Source organism: Enhydra lutris, unplaced genomic scaffold (assembly GCF_002288905.1).
Source record: "Enhydra lutris kenyoni isolate GAN:26980312 unplaced genomic scaffold, ASM228890v2 scaffoldscaffold54, whole genome shotgun sequence".
In the NCBI taxonomy this organism is placed as follows: Eukaryota; Metazoa; Chordata; class Mammalia; order Carnivora; family Mustelidae; genus Enhydra; species Enhydra lutris.
In genome coordinates, this window is record NW_019154138.1 from 9396128 (window position 1) to 9404048 (window position 7921).

General features: G+C 50.2%; 2 non-coding genes across 2 annotated transcripts; one reads left to right on the forward strand and one right to left on the reverse strand.

Moving 5' to 3' along the window:
* Positions 1–1790: 1790 nt before the first annotated feature.
* TRNAL-CAG lies at positions 1791–1873 on the forward strand. Its single transcript has one exon. It is a non-coding gene; the product is annotated as a tRNA-Leu (tRNA).
* A 273-nt stretch (positions 1874–2146) lies between these two features.
* On the reverse strand, positions 2147–2229 carry TRNAL-CAG. The gene has a single exon. It is a non-coding gene; the product is annotated as a tRNA-Leu (tRNA).
* Between the last annotated feature and the right edge of the window lie 5692 nt (positions 2230–7921).

Here is a 7921-nt window from a genome sequence, read left to right on the forward strand (position 1 = left end):
CCACATGCAAAAAAAAAAAAAAAAAAAAGAAAAAGAAAAAGAAAAAGAAAAAAAAAATGAAGCTGGGCTTATGTGAAAATGATCTAGAAGCCTGGCTGGCTCAGTCAGAGGACAGTGTGACCCCTTCTTAGAGTCCTGAGTTCAAGCTCCACATTGGGTGTAGAAATTACCTAAGTAAAAAAAAAATTTTTAAAGCAACAACACAAAGACCTAAACATTAAGTCTAAAACTGTAAAATTCTTAGAAGAAAACATGCAGGGGAAAATCTTCATGACTTTGGATTTGGCAAGGATTTCTAGGGTATGACGCCAAAGGCACAGGCAACGAAAGTAAACATAAATTGAACAATATAAACATTAAATTTTCTGTGCATCAAAGGATAAAATATGTGAAGTGGTGGGTTATGGATTGCGGGAAAATATTCGCCAATCATATATCAGACTCGAGGGGCTACTTTATGGAATACGCAAAGAATGCCCTACAACTCAATCACAAAATCAAAGTGAAAAAAATGGGCAAAAGATTTGACTAGACATTTCTCTAAATAAGATATACACATGGCCAACAAGCACATGAAAAATACTCAACAACACTAATCATTAAGGAAATGCAAATCAAAACCACAATGAGATACCCCTCACATTCAGCGGGGAGCCCCACCAATACAGGGACTCTCCAATCCCCTCATTGGCTTTTCCACCAAGATGCTACTCAAGCCTTGTCTTCAATGCCTCCAGTGGCCCCGACCTCACTCCCAGTGGCAGGCACCCTGTTTCCTTTCCAACAAGCTCTCTTTTCTTTTCCTTCTTTCCTCCTTCCTTCCCTTTCTTTTTTAGATTTTATGTACTTATTTGACACAGAGTGAGAGAGCACAAGCAGGAGGAGCAGGTAGAGGCAGAAGGAGAAGCCGGCTTCCCGCTGAGCAAGGAACCCCAGTCGGGGCTCACTCCCAGAACCCTGGGATCGTGACCCCAGCTGAAGGCAGAGTTTTAACCAACTGAGCCACTCAGGCGCCCCCAAGCTCTTTTTTTTTCTATGGAAAACTTCCTCTGTAACGACCCACCCACTGCATGCCCACCTCAAACCCCAGTTCCTGGAGCAAAAAAGGACAGACGGACACAACCCCAACTCCTTGTACAAATCAGGCTTTTGTAGACACATAAATGGTCTCCTCTTCAAATTAAACAGCCTCCAGCTTTTCCCCTGCTCAGTGTATCAAAAAGGTGTAAAAGCCATCTTTCTCTGCATGCGGTTCCAGTTAAACAGGTGTGGAATGCGAGCCCACGGCTTCCAGTCCCGAGGAGTTCATGGCAAAGTCCATCACAGAGCACCTCCCTTCCAAAAAGAATTGTCTAAACCACCGCCCCCCTCACCCCCTCACCCCCTCACCCAGCAACAGCCCCGACCTTTGCTACCGATAATAGCAGTCGTTAAAAATAATAGCACATCTTCAGCTTCCGAAATTTGGCGAGTGGCCAGAATTTAACTATAGTTTTGTTTCCATTTTGTTTATTTTTAAGATTATTTTTGATCGATGGCAAGGGAAACTGATTTTTCGTTTTCTGCTCAGGCTTCAGTTTCCATTTAATTTCATATGTAGAAAAAAGACCGACTCATTTGAAGAACAACAGTTAAGTCTCGGTAACACGAGTCGTTTTTATCCGTGGACGCCTAAGACCGTCAGTGCAGACCCGGAGCTGCCGGCTTACCTCACAGGGCTTGGCTGGTTTCCAAGCCACGTGGCACGGAAATAGCAACTACATCGAGTCCTTCCAAATATTTTCTCGGAAGTCAGGATGGCCGAGCGGTCTAAGGCGCTGCGTTCAGGTCGCAGTCTCCCCTGGAGGCGTGGGTTCGAATCCCACTTCTGACAATTCCTAACTTTTTCTCTTTTCTTCGTTGCAACCTTAGAGGAGATTGCGTACGTTTGACGACTCTAAGAATGGACCTGCGGTACAGATCCGGGCTTTCTTTTTACAGTCTCAAATAAATGTCATTACGAAGAAAGTCAAATAAATGTCATTACGAAGAAAGTGCCGTTCAAGAAGGAAATACTTGTTTTGTAAAGCGATTAAATAGAACTCTCCGAAGGTGTAAAGTATCACCTAGTAGATCTGTAACTGTTGGTGAAAAGCAAAAAGAACTTTGTCAGGAGTGGGATTCGAACCCACGCCTCCAGGGGAGACTGCGACCTGAACGCAGCGCCTTAGACCGCTCGGCCATCCTGACTGTTGCAACTTAGCTTTGCAAGCAAACCTCTTCGGAATAGCTCTAGTGTGCGCATGCGTAGCGAACAGTCGCGTTGTGGGGAGGGCGGGGGCGGGCTTTGTTTCGCGCGGAGTGTTGGGAAGAACTAGAAAGACGCGCCCGCTCGAAGGGGCGGGGCAAAATGGGACTGGGACCGACCGAGCGAGGTGACTGACGGCAGAGGGCGCGCGCGGCGCGCTGGAGAGTCGGGGACTCTGACTCGCAGGCATTCGTGCCTTCGACCCGCACAGTTTATGCAGGCGTGCATTCATTTACAATTCAAGTCGGCTTCGAGACTGGCGTATCTGCAAGCACCCTGGCATTTCTGCACACACTTCCTGTGCATTTCCTGCACGAAGCCGTCAAGCCCTCCTTCCCGCGCCGGCTGGGAGATCTCTGCTTTAGCCCGCACCAGTTGAAATCCGGATATCCCAAGGTCTGATAGCACGCATCTCGCGTTCTCCTTCCGAACGTTTGCCGGAACAGCAACTTCCCATTTATATGTGTGTTACAGCCATTTATTCAGGTTCGGGGTCACACCGCGTCCCGCAGCGACACAGCGGGATACGCGCTGTGTTCCTGACCGTGTCCCTAGAGCCCGAACCGGGTTTGGCACGCAGTAGGCGCGCAGGGAATGTCTGTGGATTAATCCCTCCCTCGCCTCCCCTTTCCTGGATTCTGTCATGCGGTGATTCACGTTTCCTCCCCGGCCACCGCCTCCCCCCCCCACCCCCGCCACGCCCGGGTGCGGTGGGAAGCAGATCCCGACCCCCGCAGCACCTTCCGCCGAGTGCCTCCATAACCCCAGACTTGGTCACGTCCTCGGTTCCGTCTAGGGACCAAAAGACTTATGCGCCCCGAGGGCCCCTTTCTCCAGGGGATTTCCGAGAGGGAAAAGGGCACTTCCACCCTCCCAGGATGTCATACGCCCCCGTTGCCCCCCCCCCCCCAGTCCCCAGGCCCTGAAGACGCGGTTCCTAAAGGCAGGCAGGAAGGGGTGGAGGGAGGGGGGACAGGAGACAGAGGTTCTGTCGAGGCGGGGCCCCTGACTGGATGTGTACCCTGGGTCTGAAAGGTGACTGAGGGTGACTTCTGGGAGCTGACCCTGGACCCTCGACCCTGGAGTCCAGGGGACAGACTCAGAGACTGTGAGTAGTGGAGTCACGCTTGTCCCGCAGTGCCCTCTGATTCACCAGAGATGGTGTCACAGAGCAGCCTTAGGCAGAGAACATTCCCTACCAACCCTAGCTCAGGACCCTGTCGGGCCCTTAGGGCTTAGGATGCCAAGGGGTGGTCCGACTTCTCGGGTATGCAGAGGTCCTGATTCTTTAACGGGTGATGAACCTCCCCATCCCCTTTCCTTTCCGCAAATGCCCCCTCCTCACTGGCTGTCAGAATTTATTTCTTTGGGTTCAGCAAGGACCTCTTTTGTGTCTTCTCCTGAAATACAAATTGCCCTGGATACTGGAAAGGGCATCCACAAACATTTAGGGAACACTTGCTATGTGCCAGACACTCTTCTAGATGCTGTTAAGAAACAGAATTTCTCTCCTCAAGATACATTCAAGCATGGGGTGAAGGGAAAGAGAGAAGACAGAGGTGAATGGCAAAATGTCAAAGAAGGTCAGGTGCTGATTCTTGCAGGACAGAGGATGTGTTAGGAAACTTGCAACCAGGTATCCTATAAGGTAGCCAGCAGTCCTGTCTGAGGCACCATTTCTGGCCATCTGATTTGATAGGGCTTTTCATGACTTCTACATACAAATGAATCTTGTCCATAGCGATGTAAGTGGATTTTGTTGTGGTGGAATGCAATTAATGATTGCCTCCTGGATATTGACTATTTTCCCCATCGACTTATAAATTCATTTCATCATTCCTGATTACCAATATGCATGTGTCTTTAAAGATTTATTTATTAGAGTGAGGAGAAGGGATAGAGGGTGACAGAGATAATACTAACCAGACATCCCTCCAGCTCAGAGCCCTAGGCAGGGCTTGATCCCAGGATCCTGATATTATGACCTGAGCTGAAATACAAAGTTGGAGGCTCAACTGACTGAGCCACCTGAGCACCCCATACATGTATCTTTGATTTCTCCTTAGAACAAGTTGTAATGGGGCACCTGGGTGGCTCAGTGGGTTAAAGCCTCTGCCTTCGGCTTGGGTCATGATCCTGGGGTCTTGGGATCGAGCCCCGCATCGGGCTCTCTGCTCTGCAGGGAGCCTGCTTCCTCCTCTCTTTCTGTGCCTGCCTCTCTACCTACTTGTGATCTCTGTCTGTCAAATAAACAAATAAGATTTAAAAAAAGAAGAACAAGTTGTAACATCTCACTGGTTTCCTCAAAATTAATGAATTGCAAGAAATCTTTGACTTATGTTCATTGTATATTTTTATGAGAATCGTGATTTTACCCTAAAAAAAAATCTCCTTTAGCCATGATCAAGAATGACTAGAAGCTCTTATAGGAATCGTGGTAAGGGAGGGCCTCTCTGAGGAGGTGATGCTGAATTCAAAAGGGAGAGATTAGATCAAAGCTGGTGGCATTCTTCATGGAAGTCATAGCCAATGCAAAGGTCCTGAGGCAGGGAGGAGTGTGGGCTGTTGGAGGGGCAGCAAGCTGGTGGGACAAGGGTAAGGATGGAGGAGGCTGAAGTCCATGTCACACAGGGCTGGGATGCCAGGGAGGGGAATTTGGATTTTCTACTCTGTGTGATGGTGTCACTGGAGTGCTTTCAGCAGGACAGTGATCCTAACTGGATCCTTTGAAAACGATCCCTTTGGCTGCTGCGTGAAGCGGGGATGTGAGAAGCCAAGAGAAAAATCAGAGCCCAGGGAAAGGCCATGAGAGATGAGGTGGCTAGACCAGGGTAGTGAAGACTGCAAAAGGTGGCTGAATTCAAGATTCAAGGTGTGTTCTGGTGGTAAAAAGAACTAGTCTTGCTGGCTGGCTGATATGCGTGTTGGGGTGCAGATGTGGAGAGACGGGACACAGGATGGGACAGAAAGTCACTAAGGCCATAGCAGGGTCAGGTTACCAGATACTCACAACTTTTCTTTAAGGCAAGTGCATCAGACAGGCGCTGCTAGCTCCCCACTCCTGCCCCATTGCAGGAAGCTCAGACTCAGACAGTCTGAATGACTTGCCAGGGTCCTCTGGAAGCTCCAGAAGCCTCTGGAACCACCCCCACCCTGCCAAGCCTTATACCACCAACCTTTCTGACTGTGTATCATTTTGGAGATGGAGCCCAAGTCAGCCCCTTTCTGCCTGCTGCCCTCCGGGCCTGGCTGGGAGAAAGTGCTCACTGGAGGGGGATCAGTGCTGGAGCTCTGCTCAGCCCTGTCTTCCAGGTTTGGGTGGGTGGTCAGCTGTCCTCCCTCCACACTTTTTTTTTTGGTAAAGATTTTATTTATTTATTTGACACAGAAAGAGATCACAAGTAGGCAGAGAGGCAGGCAGAGAAAGAAGGGGAAGCAGGCTCCCTGCAGAGCAGAGAGACTGATGCGGGGCTCGATCCCAGGACCCTGAGACCATAACCTGAGCCAAAGGCAGAAGCTTTAACCCACTGAGTCACCCAGGCGCCCCCCTCCACACTTTTAAGGTTCCAGATTCCTGGCCTAGAAGACGGCTTTTAGGATCCCATTCCAGCCTCAGGCCCCCAAGACCAAAAAATGGGAAAGGAGAGATCCTGTTTATCTCATTTTCCCTGCTTATCAGCAGCCTAGATATCAACAGTGGACAGGAGAGGGACAGGCCTTACCCAGTCCCCACTGTAGGCCTTTGTCCAGCCTGAAAGAGGAAAGTCCCCTGAGCTCAGCCTGGGAAATCCACCAGCATCTGGGGATGCCCCAGCCTGGCTCTTCTGTGCTCGGCCCCAGTTAGTGTGGATGGAATCAGCGGCCAGTTGGCAAGCCGGTGCTCAGCCAGCCAAGGGCCCCGCAAGGGGGATCCTAGCATCCCTGTGACCTTGGCACACATCACCACCTCTGCCTGGGATAAGAGTGGCAGGAAACTGAGTTTTATGAATGCTTTTTTTATACCCATTCTCTTGAGGTTCCTAACAGTACCACAACATAGGTTGTCACGGCTCCTCTTTCACAGAGAAGGACAATGAGTCTCAAAGAGGCCAAGTAACTTACCCAGATTTGCCCAGCAGATAAGTAGAGCCTGATTTTTCTGACTCAGTACCCCTTCTGGACTACTACTGGGGGCCTAGAACTGTGATAGGTGCTTTTCTTTACATTGTCTTCTTTAACAACAACAAAACCCAAAAACCCTAATGAAGGTTGCCAAGTGGCCAGCGAGACTTTGTGATGTTATTTTTACTCCTGTTTTTATTCTTGGAGGAGACTTAAAAGAAAGGGTAGGCTTTTCCCAGCAAGCCAGGCCAAGCAGAATGACCAAGTATTTGTGTTGAGGCTCTGGTTTCCTTGGCAAAGGTTGGGGGACAGAAATCATCAGGCGCCACCAGCAAAGCCCTGCCAAGGCCCTGGTTTGGGCTGAGTGGGGAGCCCAGGGGTGAAGTGGATGATGCAGGCGTGGATCACTGATGGGATGGGCTGGGAACGGCTCGGTCCACCCAAGTCCAGCCTTGGTAGAAACAGAGGTAGATGGCCCGGTTTCCCGATTTTGAATGGGTCAGGTGGACAGTGGTGACCAGAATGGACCAAAGGCCAGGAGCTTACTTCCAAGTCCTCTGGATTACTTATCATGCCTCTAGAGCCTCTGGTCGCCCTACAAAGAGAACCCTAGGAATGGGGCAGACCCTGTAGCTCACCACTCTGGTAAGCAAGAGGCACAGAGCCTATTCTAACCCGAGTGCTTCAGCATGTGGCTTCTGAAACCACTCTGCTGTTTGCTAGCTGTGTGACCGTAGAGGAGTTCCTTAGCTTCTCTGTTCCTTGCTTCCTCAGTTCCCTAGCTGTAAAATGGGTTTAGGAATAGTGTCTGCCTCAAAGGGTTGTTGTAAAGATTAAAGAGTTAAGGCACGCCGAGTAGGTAGAGTGCTGGCAGAGAATTATGCCTTAGCCTAGAAAAAATAAAGCCCTGTGCCATCTCTGGCCCCTGGTGGATACAGTGGGGCAAGTTTTCAGCTGCCAAACTGACTTTGCAGAAAGAGTGTCCGTAGTGCCATCCCCTCGATCCCACAACCACAGCAGACCCCAACCAACTGCCCCATTAGAGCTAGCCTGGCTCACATCTCTAACCTCACCTCCCATATCCTGCCCTCTACCCCCATCTGTTTCTCCAGTGCAAAAAGCCTGTTCCTTCCTGGGGCCATGGCACTGGTATTCCCTCTGTGGAGCCATTCCCCCCCACCCGCAGCTTATGTAGGACTGGTTCCTTTTATCGCTCCTCTGTCGGCTCGGACGTCTCTGCTAAGTCGGCCCCTCGTCTTATCTCCCGTTCGCTCTGGCTGGCCTCCTTCTTGCAGATGCCAAGCCCCTGGGCTCATTGCTGGCTTCTTTGCTCATCGTGCCTCTCTCCTACTAGGCTCTGTGCTCGGTAAAGGCAGGAGTCTTGGCCATTTTGCTCACCAGTTCCTCCCAGCAGGTAGCTCAGCGCCTTTCACATAGCAGGAGCTTGGTAAAGCCGTATTGCAGGAGTGGATGAACAGACGGATGGTTGGGTGGATGGACGGATGGACGAGTAAATTCCTGGGTTTTCTGTCC